The sequence below is a fragment of the Doryrhamphus excisus genome, unplaced genomic scaffold, assembly GCF_030265055.1.
Source record: "Doryrhamphus excisus isolate RoL2022-K1 unplaced genomic scaffold, RoL_Dexc_1.0 HiC_scaffold_25, whole genome shotgun sequence".
NCBI lineage: Eukaryota > Metazoa > Chordata > Actinopteri > Syngnathiformes > Syngnathidae > Doryrhamphus > Doryrhamphus excisus.
Window position 1 is genome coordinate 1088526 of NW_026652243.1, and position 9833 is coordinate 1098358.

General features: G+C 52.4%; 33 non-coding genes and 10 pseudogenes across 33 annotated transcripts; all 43 read left to right on the forward strand.

Annotated features, from left to right (window-relative positions):
- Window positions 1–87: 87 nt before the first annotated feature.
- LOC131115826 (5S ribosomal RNA) lies at window positions 88–206 on the forward strand. Its single transcript, XR_009123095.1, has one exon. It is a non-coding gene; the product is annotated as a 5S ribosomal RNA (ribosomal RNA).
- Window positions 207–318: 112 nt separating this feature from the next.
- Window positions 319–437, forward strand: LOC131115985 (5S ribosomal RNA). The gene has a single exon (XR_009123252.1). It is a non-coding gene; the product is annotated as a 5S ribosomal RNA (ribosomal RNA).
- Window positions 438–548: 111 nt separating this feature from the next.
- LOC131112333 (5S ribosomal RNA) lies at window positions 549–667 on the forward strand. Its single transcript, XR_009121380.1, has one exon. It is a non-coding gene; the product is annotated as a 5S ribosomal RNA (ribosomal RNA).
- Window positions 668–779: 112 nt separating this feature from the next.
- Window positions 780–898, forward strand: LOC131118224 (5S ribosomal RNA). The gene has a single exon (XR_009125390.1). It is a non-coding gene; the product is annotated as a 5S ribosomal RNA (ribosomal RNA).
- Window positions 899–1010: 112 nt separating this feature from the next.
- On the forward strand, window positions 1011–1128 carry LOC131119080 (5S ribosomal RNA). The gene has a single exon (XR_009126210.1). It is a non-coding gene; the product is annotated as a 5S ribosomal RNA (ribosomal RNA).
- A 112-nt stretch (window positions 1129–1240) lies between these two features.
- LOC131115579 (5S ribosomal RNA) lies at window positions 1241–1359 on the forward strand. Its single transcript, XR_009122857.1, has one exon. It is a non-coding gene; the product is annotated as a 5S ribosomal RNA (ribosomal RNA).
- Window positions 1360–1471: 112 nt separating this feature from the next.
- On the forward strand, window positions 1472–1580 carry LOC131113585 (5S ribosomal RNA; annotated as a pseudogene).
- Window positions 1581–1691: 111 nt separating this feature from the next.
- Window positions 1692–1810, forward strand: LOC131112345 (5S ribosomal RNA). The gene has a single exon (XR_009121382.1). It is a non-coding gene; the product is annotated as a 5S ribosomal RNA (ribosomal RNA).
- Window positions 1811–1922: 112 nt separating this feature from the next.
- LOC131116689 (5S ribosomal RNA) lies at window positions 1923–2041 on the forward strand. Its single transcript, XR_009123928.1, has one exon. It is a non-coding gene; the product is annotated as a 5S ribosomal RNA (ribosomal RNA).
- Window positions 2042–2153: 112 nt separating this feature from the next.
- Window positions 2154–2262, forward strand: LOC131111854 (5S ribosomal RNA; annotated as a pseudogene).
- A 111-nt stretch (window positions 2263–2373) lies between these two features.
- On the forward strand, window positions 2374–2492 carry LOC131116562 (5S ribosomal RNA). Its single transcript, XR_009123806.1, has one exon. It is a non-coding gene; the product is annotated as a 5S ribosomal RNA (ribosomal RNA).
- Window positions 2493–2604: 112 nt separating this feature from the next.
- On the forward strand, window positions 2605–2723 carry LOC131116222 (5S ribosomal RNA). Its single transcript, XR_009123479.1, has one exon. It is a non-coding gene; the product is annotated as a 5S ribosomal RNA (ribosomal RNA).
- Window positions 2724–2835: 112 nt separating this feature from the next.
- On the forward strand, window positions 2836–2944 carry LOC131113586 (5S ribosomal RNA; annotated as a pseudogene).
- A 111-nt stretch (window positions 2945–3055) lies between these two features.
- On the forward strand, window positions 3056–3174 carry LOC131112356 (5S ribosomal RNA). The gene has a single exon (XR_009121383.1). It is a non-coding gene; the product is annotated as a 5S ribosomal RNA (ribosomal RNA).
- A 112-nt stretch (window positions 3175–3286) lies between these two features.
- Window positions 3287–3405, forward strand: LOC131115986 (5S ribosomal RNA). The gene has a single exon (XR_009123253.1). It is a non-coding gene; the product is annotated as a 5S ribosomal RNA (ribosomal RNA).
- Window positions 3406–3516: 111 nt separating this feature from the next.
- LOC131112368 (5S ribosomal RNA) lies at window positions 3517–3635 on the forward strand. Its single transcript, XR_009121384.1, has one exon. It is a non-coding gene; the product is annotated as a 5S ribosomal RNA (ribosomal RNA).
- Window positions 3636–3747: 112 nt separating this feature from the next.
- Window positions 3748–3866, forward strand: LOC131118225 (5S ribosomal RNA). Its single transcript, XR_009125391.1, has one exon. It is a non-coding gene; the product is annotated as a 5S ribosomal RNA (ribosomal RNA).
- A 112-nt stretch (window positions 3867–3978) lies between these two features.
- On the forward strand, window positions 3979–4087 carry LOC131112252 (5S ribosomal RNA; annotated as a pseudogene).
- A 112-nt stretch (window positions 4088–4199) lies between these two features.
- On the forward strand, window positions 4200–4317 carry LOC131112665 (5S ribosomal RNA; annotated as a pseudogene).
- Window positions 4318–4429: 112 nt separating this feature from the next.
- LOC131115580 (5S ribosomal RNA) lies at window positions 4430–4548 on the forward strand. Its single transcript, XR_009122858.1, has one exon. It is a non-coding gene; the product is annotated as a 5S ribosomal RNA (ribosomal RNA).
- Window positions 4549–4660: 112 nt separating this feature from the next.
- On the forward strand, window positions 4661–4769 carry LOC131113587 (5S ribosomal RNA; annotated as a pseudogene).
- Window positions 4770–4880: 111 nt separating this feature from the next.
- Window positions 4881–4999, forward strand: LOC131112380 (5S ribosomal RNA). The gene has a single exon (XR_009121385.1). It is a non-coding gene; the product is annotated as a 5S ribosomal RNA (ribosomal RNA).
- A 112-nt stretch (window positions 5000–5111) lies between these two features.
- LOC131116690 (5S ribosomal RNA) lies at window positions 5112–5230 on the forward strand. Its single transcript, XR_009123929.1, has one exon. It is a non-coding gene; the product is annotated as a 5S ribosomal RNA (ribosomal RNA).
- A 112-nt stretch (window positions 5231–5342) lies between these two features.
- On the forward strand, window positions 5343–5451 carry LOC131111855 (5S ribosomal RNA; annotated as a pseudogene).
- Window positions 5452–5562: 111 nt separating this feature from the next.
- On the forward strand, window positions 5563–5681 carry LOC131116564 (5S ribosomal RNA). The gene has a single exon (XR_009123807.1). It is a non-coding gene; the product is annotated as a 5S ribosomal RNA (ribosomal RNA).
- A 112-nt stretch (window positions 5682–5793) lies between these two features.
- LOC131116204 (5S ribosomal RNA) lies at window positions 5794–5912 on the forward strand. The gene has a single exon (XR_009123461.1). It is a non-coding gene; the product is annotated as a 5S ribosomal RNA (ribosomal RNA).
- A 112-nt stretch (window positions 5913–6024) lies between these two features.
- LOC131114208 (5S ribosomal RNA) lies at window positions 6025–6132 on the forward strand (annotated as a pseudogene).
- A 112-nt stretch (window positions 6133–6244) lies between these two features.
- On the forward strand, window positions 6245–6363 carry LOC131117187 (5S ribosomal RNA). The gene has a single exon (XR_009124412.1). It is a non-coding gene; the product is annotated as a 5S ribosomal RNA (ribosomal RNA).
- Window positions 6364–6475: 112 nt separating this feature from the next.
- LOC131116205 (5S ribosomal RNA) lies at window positions 6476–6594 on the forward strand. Its single transcript, XR_009123462.1, has one exon. It is a non-coding gene; the product is annotated as a 5S ribosomal RNA (ribosomal RNA).
- Window positions 6595–6706: 112 nt separating this feature from the next.
- LOC131113007 (5S ribosomal RNA) lies at window positions 6707–6815 on the forward strand (annotated as a pseudogene).
- Window positions 6816–6927: 112 nt separating this feature from the next.
- LOC131116984 (5S ribosomal RNA) lies at window positions 6928–7046 on the forward strand. The gene has a single exon (XR_009124214.1). It is a non-coding gene; the product is annotated as a 5S ribosomal RNA (ribosomal RNA).
- A 112-nt stretch (window positions 7047–7158) lies between these two features.
- Window positions 7159–7276, forward strand: LOC131117506 (5S ribosomal RNA). The gene has a single exon (XR_009124721.1). It is a non-coding gene; the product is annotated as a 5S ribosomal RNA (ribosomal RNA).
- A 112-nt stretch (window positions 7277–7388) lies between these two features.
- LOC131118494 (5S ribosomal RNA) lies at window positions 7389–7507 on the forward strand. Its single transcript, XR_009125676.1, has one exon. It is a non-coding gene; the product is annotated as a 5S ribosomal RNA (ribosomal RNA).
- Window positions 7508–7619: 112 nt separating this feature from the next.
- On the forward strand, window positions 7620–7738 carry LOC131117434 (5S ribosomal RNA). Its single transcript, XR_009124652.1, has one exon. It is a non-coding gene; the product is annotated as a 5S ribosomal RNA (ribosomal RNA).
- A 111-nt stretch (window positions 7739–7849) lies between these two features.
- Window positions 7850–7968, forward strand: LOC131115827 (5S ribosomal RNA). The gene has a single exon (XR_009123096.1). It is a non-coding gene; the product is annotated as a 5S ribosomal RNA (ribosomal RNA).
- A 112-nt stretch (window positions 7969–8080) lies between these two features.
- Window positions 8081–8199, forward strand: LOC131115988 (5S ribosomal RNA). The gene has a single exon (XR_009123254.1). It is a non-coding gene; the product is annotated as a 5S ribosomal RNA (ribosomal RNA).
- A 111-nt stretch (window positions 8200–8310) lies between these two features.
- On the forward strand, window positions 8311–8429 carry LOC131112391 (5S ribosomal RNA). Its single transcript, XR_009121386.1, has one exon. It is a non-coding gene; the product is annotated as a 5S ribosomal RNA (ribosomal RNA).
- A 112-nt stretch (window positions 8430–8541) lies between these two features.
- On the forward strand, window positions 8542–8660 carry LOC131118227 (5S ribosomal RNA). Its single transcript, XR_009125393.1, has one exon. It is a non-coding gene; the product is annotated as a 5S ribosomal RNA (ribosomal RNA).
- A 112-nt stretch (window positions 8661–8772) lies between these two features.
- Window positions 8773–8891, forward strand: LOC131117189 (5S ribosomal RNA). Its single transcript, XR_009124414.1, has one exon. It is a non-coding gene; the product is annotated as a 5S ribosomal RNA (ribosomal RNA).
- A 112-nt stretch (window positions 8892–9003) lies between these two features.
- Window positions 9004–9122, forward strand: LOC131114743 (5S ribosomal RNA). Its single transcript, XR_009122046.1, has one exon. It is a non-coding gene; the product is annotated as a 5S ribosomal RNA (ribosomal RNA).
- Window positions 9123–9234: 112 nt separating this feature from the next.
- On the forward strand, window positions 9235–9353 carry LOC131118228 (5S ribosomal RNA). Its single transcript, XR_009125394.1, has one exon. It is a non-coding gene; the product is annotated as a 5S ribosomal RNA (ribosomal RNA).
- Window positions 9354–9465: 112 nt separating this feature from the next.
- On the forward strand, window positions 9466–9574 carry LOC131112253 (5S ribosomal RNA; annotated as a pseudogene).
- Window positions 9575–9686: 112 nt separating this feature from the next.
- LOC131119081 (5S ribosomal RNA) lies at window positions 9687–9804 on the forward strand. The gene has a single exon (XR_009126211.1). It is a non-coding gene; the product is annotated as a 5S ribosomal RNA (ribosomal RNA).
- Window positions 9805–9833: the final 29 nt, after the last annotated feature.

Here is a 9833-nt window from a genome sequence, read left to right on the forward strand (position 1 = left end):
ACAGCAGAGGGCGCTGTTTGACACTTTTTGCTGGATCTAGTTTGGCCTGCGTCGCCTTCAAATAAGATCTTTTCAGTTGTCCTGGCAGCTTACGGCCACACCACCCTGAAAACGCCTGATCTCGTCCGATCTCGGAAGCTAAGCAGGGGCGGGCCTGGTTAGTACTTGGATGGGAGACCGCCTGGGAATACCAGGTGCTGTAAGCTTTTTTTGGTTTCTGCTCTTGCCTGACAGCAGAGGGCGCTGTTTGACACTTTTTGCTGGAATCTAGTTTGGCCTGCGTCGCCTTCAAATAGGATCTTTTCAGTTGATGTGGCAGCTTACGGCCATATTACCCTGAAAACGCCCGATCTCGTCCGATCTCGGAAGCTAAGCAGGGGCGGGCCTGGTTAGTACTTGGATGGGAGACCGCCTGGGAATACCAGGTGCTGTAAGCTTTTTATGGTTTCTGCTCTAGCCTGACAGCAGAGGGCGCTGTTTGACACTTTTTGCTGGATCTAGTTTGGCCTGCGTCGCCTTCAAATAAGATCTTTTCAGTTGTCCTGGCAGCTTACGGCCATACCACCCTGAAAACGCCTGATCTCGTCCGATCTCGGAAGCTAAGCAGGGGCGGGCCTGGTTAGTACTTGGATGGGAGACCGCCTGGGAATACCAGGTGCTGTAAGCTTTTTATGGTTTCTGCTCTTGCCTGACAGCAGAGGGCGCTGTTTGACACTTTTTGCTGGAGTCTAGTTTGGCCTGCGTCGCCTTCAAATAGGATCTTTTCAGTCGCCCTTGCAGCTTACGGCCATACTACCCTGAAAACGCCCGATCTCGTCCGATCTCGGAAGCTAAGCAGGGGCGGTCCTGGTTAGTACTTGGATGGGAGACCGCCTGGGATTACCAGGTGCTGTAAGCTTTTTATGGTTTCTGCTCTTGCCTGACAGCAGAGGGCGCTGTTTGACACTTTTTGCTGTAGTCTAGTTTGGCCTGCGTCACTTTCAAATAGGATCTTTTCAGTTGACCTGGCAGCTTAGGCCATACTACCCTGAAAACGCCCGATCTCGTACGATCTCGGAAGCTAAGCAGGGCCGGGCCTGGTTAGTACTTGGATGGGAGACCGCCTGTGAATACCAGGTGCTGTAAGCTTTTTATGGTTTCTGCTCTTGCCTGACAGCAGAGGGCGCTGTTTGACACTTTTTGCTGTAGTCTAGTTTGGCCTGCGTCACCTTCAAATAGGATCTTTTCAGTTGACCTGGCAGCTTACGGCCATACTACCCTGAAAACGCCCGATCTCGTCCGATCTCGGAAGCTAAGCAGGGGCGGGCCTGGTTAGTACTTGGCTGGGAGACCGCCTGGGAATACCAGGTGCTGTAAGCTTTTTATGGTTTCTGCTCTTGCCTGACAGCAGAGGGCGCTGTTTGACATGTTTTGCTGGAGTCTAGTTTGTCCTGCGTCGCCTTCAAATAGGATCTTTTCAGTTGCCTTGGCAGCTTTTGGCCATACTACCCTGAAAACGCCTGATCTCGGAAGCTAAGCAGGGGAGGGCCTGGTTAGTACTTGGATGGGAGACCGCCTGGGAATACCAGGTGCTGTAAGCTTTTTATGGTTTTTGCTCTAGCCTGACAGCAGAGGGCGCTGTTTGACACTTTTTGCTGGATCTAGTTTGGCCTGCGTCGCCTTCAAATAAGATCTTTTCAGTTGTCCTGGCAGCTTACGGCCATACCACCCTGAAAACGCCTGATCTCGTCCGATCTCGGAAGCTAAGCAGGGGCGGGCCTGGTTAGTACTTGGATGGGAGACCGCCTGGGAATACCAGGTGCTGTAAGCTTTTTATGGTTTCTGCTCTTGCCTGACAGCAGAGGGCGCTGTTTGACACCTTTTGCTGGAGTCTAGTTTGGCCTGCGTCGCCTTCAAATAGGATCTTTTCAGTTGATGTGGCAGCTTACGGCCATACTACCCTGAAAACGCCCGATCTCGTCCGATCTCGGAAGCTAAGCAGGGGCGAGCCTGGTTAGTACTTGGATGGGAGACCGCCTGGGAATACCAGGTGCTGTAAGCTTTTCATGGTTTCTGCTCTTGCCTGACAGCAGAGGGCGCTGTTTGACATGTTTTGCTGGAGTCTAGTTTGGCCTGCGTCACCTTCAAATAGGATCTTTTCAGTTGACCTGGCAGCTTACGGCCATACTACCCTGAAAACGCCCGATCTCGGAAGCTAAGCAGGGGCGGGCCTGGTTAGTACTTGGATGGGAGACCGCCTGGGAATACCAGGTGCTGTAAGCTTTTTATGGTTTCTGCTCTAGCCTGACAGCAGAGGGCGCTGTTTGACACTTTTTGCTGGATCTAGTTTGGCCTGCGTCGCCTTCAAATAAGATCTTTTCAGTTGTCCTGGCAGCTTACGGCCATACTACCCTGAAAACGCCCGATCTCGTCCGATCTCGGAAGCTAAGCAGGGGTGGGCCTGGTTAGTACTTGGATGGGAGACCGCCTGGCAATACCAGGTGCTGTAAGCCTTTTATGGTTTCTGCTCTTGCCTGACAGCAGAGGGCGCTGTTTGACACTTTTTGCTGGAGTCTAGTTTGGCCTGCGTCGCCTTCAAATAGGATCTTTTCATTTGCCCTGGCAGCTTACGACCATACTACCCTGAAAACGCCCGATCTCGTCCGATCTCGGAAGCTAAGCAGGGGCGGGCCTGGTTAGTACTTGGATGGGAGACCGCCTGGGAATACCAGGTGCTGTAAGCTTTTTATGGTTTCTGCTCTAGCCTGACAGCAGAGGGCGCTGTTTGACATGTTTTGCTGGAGTCTAGTTTGTCCTGCGTCGCCTTCAAATAGGATCTTTTCAGTTGCCTTGGCAGCTTTTGGCCATACTACCCTGAAAACGCCTGATCTCGGAAGCTAAGCAGGGGAGGGCCTGGTTAGTACTTGGATGGGAGACCGCCTGGGAATACCAGGTGCTGTAAGCTTTTTATGGTTTCTGCTCTAGCCTGACAGCAGAGGGCGCTGTTTGACACTTTTTGCTGGATCTAGTTTGGCCTGCGTCGCCTTCAAATAAGATCTTTTCAGTTGTCCTGGCAGCTTACGGCCATACCACCCTGAAAACGCCTGATCTCGTCCGATCTCGGAAGCTAAGCAGGGGCGGGCCTGGTTAGTACTTGGATGGGAGACCGCCTGGGAATACCAGGTGCTGTAAGCTTTTTATGGTTTCTGCTCTTGCCTGACAGCAGAGGGCGCTGTTTGACACCTTTTGCTGGAGTCTAGTTTGGCCTGCGTCGCCTTCAAATAGGATCTTTTCAGTTGATGTGGCAGCTTACGGCCATATTACCCTGAAAACGCCCGATCTCGTCCGATCTCGGAAGCTAAGCAGGGGCGGGCCTGGTTAGTACTTGGATGGGAGACCGCCTGGGAATACCAGGTGCTGTAAGCTTTTTATGGTTTCTGCTCTAGCCTGACAGCAGAGGGCGCTGTTTGACACTTTTTGCTGGATCTAGTTTGGCCTGCGTCGCCTTCAAATAAGATCTTTTCAGTTGTCCTGGCAGCTTACGGCCATACCACCCTGAAAACGCCTGATCTCGTCCGATCTCGGAAGCTAAGCAGGGGCGGGCCTGGTTAGTACTTGGATGGGAGACCGCCTGGGAATACCAGGTGCTGTAAGCTTTTTATGGTTTCTGCTCTTGCCTGACAGCAGAGGGCGCTGTTTGACACTTTTTGCTGGAGTCTAGTTTGGCCTGCGTCGCCTTCAAATAGGATCTTTTCAGTCGCCCTTGCAGCTTACGGCCATACTACCCTGAAAACGCCCGATCTCGTCCGATCTCGGAAGCTAAGCAGGGGCGGTCCTGGTTAGTACTTGGATGGGAGACCGCCTGGGATTACCAGGTGCTGTAAGCTTTTTATGGTTTCTGCTCTTGCCTGACAGCAGAGGGCGCTGTTTGACACTTTTTGCTGGAGTCTAGTTTGGCCTGCGTCTTCTTCAAATAGGATCTTTTCAGTTGTCCTGGCAGCTTACGGCCATACTACCCTGAAAACGCCCGATCTCGGAAGCTAAGCAGGGGCGGGCCTGGTTAGTACTTGGATGGGAGACCGCCTGTGAATACCAGGTGCTGTAAGCTTTTTATGGTTTCTGCTCTTGCCTGACAGCAGAGGGCGCTGTTTGACACTTTTTGCTGTAGTCTAGTTTGGCCTGCGTCACTTTCAAATAGGATCTTTTCAGTTGACCTGGCAGCTTAGGCCATACTACCCTGAAAACGCCCGATCTCGTACGATCTCGGAAGCTAAGCAGGGCCGGGACTGGTTAGTACTTGGATGGGAGACCGCCTGTGAATACCAGGTGCTGTAAGCTTTTTATGGTTTCTCCTCTTGCCTGACAGCAGAGGGCGCTGTTTGACACTTTTTGCTGTAGTCTAGTTTGGCCTGCGTCACCTTCAAATAGGATGTTTTCAGTTGACCTGGCAGCTTACGGCCATACTACCCTGAAAACGCCCGATCTCGTCCGATCTCGGAAGCTAAGCAGGGGCGGGCCTGGTTAGTACTTGGCTGGGAGACCGCCTGGGAATACCAGGTGCTGTAAGCTTTTTATGGTTTCTGCTCTTGCCTGACAGCAGAGGGCGCTGTTTGACATGTTTTGCTGGAGTCTAGTTTGTCCTGCGTCGCCTTCAAATAGGATCTTTTCAGTTGCCTTGGCAGCTTTTGGCCATACTACCCTGAAAACGCCTGATCTCGGAAGCTAAGCAGGGGAGGGCCTGGTTAGTACTTGGATGGGAGACCGCCTGGGAATACCAGGTGCTGTAAGCTTTTTATGGTTTTTGCTCTAGCCTGACAGCAGAGGGCGCTGTTTGACACTTTTTGCTGGATCTAGTTTGGCCTGCGTCGCCTTCAAATAAGATCTTTTCAGTTGTCCTGGCAGCTTACGGCCATACCACCCTGAAAACGCCTGATCTCGTCCGATCTCGGAAGCTAAGCAGGGGCGGGCCTGGTTAGTACTTGGATGGGAGACCGCCTGGGAATACCAGGTGCTGTAAGCTTTTTATGGTTTCTGCTCTTGCCTGACAGCAGAGGGCGCTGTTTGACACCTTTTGCTGGAGTCTAGTTTGGCCTGCGTCGCCTTCAAATAGGATCTTTTCAGTTGATGTGGCAGCTTACGGCCATACTACCCTGAAAACGCCCGATCTCGTCCGATCTCGGAAGCTAAGCAGGGGCGAGCCTGGTTAGTACTTGGATGGGAGACCGCCTGGGAATACCAGGTGCTGTAAGCTTTTCATGGTTTCTGCTCTTGCCTGACAGCAGAGGGCGCTGTTTGACATGTTTTGCTGGAGTCTAGTTTGGCCTGCGTCACCTTCAAATAGGATCTTTTCAGTTGACCTGGCAGCTTACGGCCATACTACCCTGAAAACGCCCGATCTCGGAAGCTAAGCAGGGGCGGGCCTGGTTAGTACTTGGATGGGAGACCGCCTGGGAATACCAGGTGCTGTAAGCTTTTTATGGTTTCTGCTCTAGCCTGACAGCAGAGGGCGCTGTTTGACACTTTTTGCTGGATCTAGTGTGGCCTGCGTCGCCTTCAAATAAGATCTTTTCAGTTTTCTTGGCAGCTTACGGCCATACTACCCTGAAAACGCCCGATCTCGTCCGATCTCGGAAGCTAAGCAGGGGTGGGCCTGGTTAGTACTTGGATGGGAGACCGCCTGGCAATACCAGGTGCTGTAAGCCTTTTATGGTTTCTGCTCTTGCCTGACAGCAGAGGGCGCTGTTTGACACTTTTTGCTGGAGTCTAGTTTGGCCTGCGTCGCCTTCAAATAGGATCTTTTCATTTGCCCTGGCAGCTTACGGCCATACTACCCTGAAAACGCCCGATCTCGTCCGATCTCGGAAGCTAAGCAGGGGCGGGCCTGGTTAGTACTTGGATGGGAGACCGCCTGGGAATACCAGGTGCTGTACGCTTTTTATGGTTTCTGCTCTTGCCTGACAGCAGAGGGCGCTGTTTGACACTTTTTGCTGGAGTCTAGTTTGTCCTGCGTCGCCTTCAAATAGGATCTTTTCAGTTGCCTTGGCAGCTTTTGACCATACTACCCTGAAAACGCCCGATCTCGGAAGCTAAGCAGGGGCGGGCCTGGTTATACTTGGATGGGAGACCGCCTGGGAATACCAGGTGCTGTAAGCTTTTCATGGTTTCTGCTCTTGCCTGACAGCAGAGGGCGCTGTTTGACACTTTTTGCTGGAGTCTAGTTTGGCCTGCGTCTTCTTCAAATAGGATCTTTTCAGTTGCCCTGGCAGCTTACGGCCATACTACCCTGAAAACGCCCGATCTCGTCCGATCTCGGAAGCTAAGCAGGGGCGGGACTGGTTAGTACTTGGATGGGAGACCGCCTGGGAATACCAGGTGCTGTAAGCTTTTCATGGTTTCTGCTCTTGCCTGACAGCAGAGGGCGCTGTTTGACATGTTTTGCTGGAGTCTAGTTTGGCCTGCGTCACCTTCAAATAGGATCTTTTCAGTTGACCTGGCAGCTTACGGCCATACTACCCTGAAAACGCCCGATCTCGTCCGATCTCGGAAGCTAAGCAGGGGCGGGCCTGGTTAGTACTTGGATGGGAGACCGCCTGGGAATACCAGGTGCTGTACGCTTTTTATGGTTTCTGCTCTTGCCTGACAGCAGAGGGCGCTGTTTGACACTTTTTGCTGGAGTCTAGTTTGTCCTGCGTCGCCTTCAAATAGGATCTTTTCAGTTGCCTTGGCAGCTTTTGGCCATACTACCCTGAAAACGCCCGATCTCGGAAGCTAAGCAGGGGCGGGCCTGGTTAGTACTTGGATGGGAGACCGCCTGGGAATACCAGGTGCTGTAAGCTTTTTATGGTTTCTGCTCTTGCCTGACAGCAGAGGGCGCTGTTTGACATGTTTTGCTGGAGTCGAGTTTGGCCTGCGTCACCTTCAAATAGGATTTTTTCAGTTGACCTGGCAGCTTACGGCCATACTACCTTGAAAACGCCCGATCTCGTCCGATCTCGGAAGCTAAGCACGGGCGGGCCTGGTTAGTACTTGAATGGGAGACCGCCTGGGAATACCAGGTGCTGTAAGCTTTTTATGGTTTCTGCTCTTGCCTAACAGCAGAGGGCGCTGTTTGACACTTTTTGCTGGAGTCTAGTTTGGCCTGCGTCGCCTTCAAATAGGATCTTTTCAGTTGCCCTGGCAGCTTACGGCCATACTACCCTGAAAACGCCCGGTCTCGTCCGATCTCGGAAGCTAAGCAGGGTGGGCCTGGTTAGTACTTGGATGGGAGACCGCCTGGGAATACCAGGTGCTGTAAGCTTTTTATGGTTTCTGCTCTTGCCTGACAGCAGAGGGCGCTGTTTGCCACTTTTTTCTGGAGTCTAGTTTGGCCTGCGTCGCCTTCAAATAGGACATTTTCAGTTGCCCTGGCAGCTTACGGCCATACTACCCTGAAAAAGCCCGATCTCGTCCGATCTGGGAAGCTAAGCAGGGACGGGCCTGGTTAGTACTTGGATGGGAGACCGCCTGGGAATACCAGGTGCTGTAAGCTTTTTATGGTTTCTGCTCTTGCCTGACAGCAGAGGGCGCTGTTCGACACTTTTTGCTGGAGTCTAGTTTGGCCTGCGTCTTCTTCAAATAGGATCTTTTCAGTTGACCTGGCAGCTTATGGCCATACTACACTGAAAACGCCCGATCTCGTCCGATCTCGGAAGCTAAGCAGGGGCGGGCCTGGTTAGTACTAGAATGGGAGACCGCCTGGGAATACCAGGTGCTGTAAGCTTTTTATGGTTTCTGCTCTAGCCTGACAGCAGAGGGCGCTGTTTGACACTTTTTGCTGGATCTAGTTTGGCCTGCGTCGCCTTCAAATAAGATCTTTTCAGTTGTCCTGGCAGCTTACGGCCACACCACCCTGAAAACGCCTGATCTCGTCCGATCTCGGAAGCTAAGCAGGGGCGGGCCTGGTTAGTACTTGGATGGGAGACCGCCTGGGAATACCAGGTGCTGTAAGCTTTTTTTGGTTTCTGCTCTTGCCTGACAGCAGAGGGCGCTGTTTGACACTTTTTGCTGGAATCTAGTTTGGCCTGCGTCGCCTTCAAATAGGATCTTTTCAGTTGATGTGGCAGCTTACGGCCATATTACCCTGAAAACGCCCGATCTCGTCCGATCTCGGAAGCTAAGCAGGGGCGGGCCTGGTTAGTACTTGGATGGGAGACCGCCTGGGAATACCAGGTGCTGTAAGCTTTTTATGGTTTCTGCTCTAGCCTGACAGCAGAGGGCGCTGTTTGACACTTTTTGCTGGCTCTAGTTTGGCCTGCGTCGCCTTCAAATAAGATCTTTTCAGTTGTCCTGGCAGCTTACGGCCATACCACCCTGAAAACGCCTGATCTCGTCCGATCTCGGAAGCTAAGCAGGGGCGGGCCTGGTTAGTACTTGGATGGGAGACCGCCTGGGAATACCAGGTGCTGTAAGCTTTTTATGGTTTCTGCTCTTGCCTGACAGCAGAGGGCGCTGTTTGACACTTTTTGCTGGAGTCTAGTTTGGCCTGCGTCGCCTTCAAATAGGATCTTTTCAGTCACCCTTGCAGCTTACGGCCATACTACCCTGAAAACGCCCGATCTCGTCCGATCTCGGAAGCTAAGCAGGGGCGGTCCTGGTTAGTACTTGGATGGGAGACCGCCTGGGATTACCAGGTGCTGTAAGCTTTTTATGGTTTCTGCTCTTGCCTGACAGCAGAGGGCGCTGTTTGACACTTTTTGCTGGAGTCTAGTTTGGCCTGCGTCTTCTTCAAATAGGATCTTTTCAGTTGCCCTGGCAGCTTACGGCCATACTACCCTGAAAACGCCCGATCTCGTCCGATCTCGGAAGCTAAGCAGGGGCGGGACTGGTTAGTACTTGGATGGGAGACCGCCTGGGAATACCAGGTGCTGTAAGCTTTTCATGGTTTCTGCTCTTGCCTGACAGCAGAGGGCGCTGTTTGACATGTTTTGCTGGAGTCTAGTTTGGCCTGCGTCACCTTCAAATAGGATCTTTTCAGTTGACCTGGCAGCTTACGGCCATACTACCCTGAAAACGCCCGATCTCGTCCGATCTCGGAAGCTAAGCAGGGGCGGGCCTGGTTAGTACTTGGATGGGAGACCGCCTGGGAATACCAGGTGCTGTAAGCTTTTTATGGTTTCTGCTCTTGCCTGACAGCAGAGGGCGCTGTTTGACACTTTTTGCTGGAGTCTAGTTTGGCCTGCGTCGCCTTCAAATAGGATCTTTTCAGTCACCCTTGCAGCTTACGGCCATACTACCCTGAAAACGCCCGATCTCGTCCGATCTCGGAAGCTAAGCAGGGGCGGTCCTGGTTAGTACTTGGATGGGAGACCGCCTGGGATTACCAGGTGCTGTAAGCTTTTTATGGTTTCTGCTCTTGCCTGACAGCAGAGGGCGCTGTTTGACACTTTTTGCTGGAGTCTAGTTTGGCCTGCGTCTTCTTCAAATAGGATCTTTTCAGTTGTCCTGGCAGCTTACGGCCATACTACCCTGAAAACGCCCGATCTCGGAAGCTAAGCAGGGGCGGGCCTGGTTAGTACTTGGATGGGAGACCGCCTGTGAATACCAGGTGCTGTAAGCTTTTTATGGTTTCTGCTCTTGCCTGACAGCAGAGGGCGCTGTTTGACACTTTTTGCTGTAGTCTAGTTTGGCCTGCGTCACTTTCAAATAGGATCTTTTCAGTTGACCTGGCAGCTTAGGCCATACTACCCTGAAAACGCCCGATCTCGTACGATCTCGGAAGCTAAGCAGGGCCGGGCCTGGTTAGTACTTGGATGGGAGACCGCCTGTGAATACCAGGTGCTGTAAGCTTTTTATGGTTTCTGCTCTTGCCTGACAGC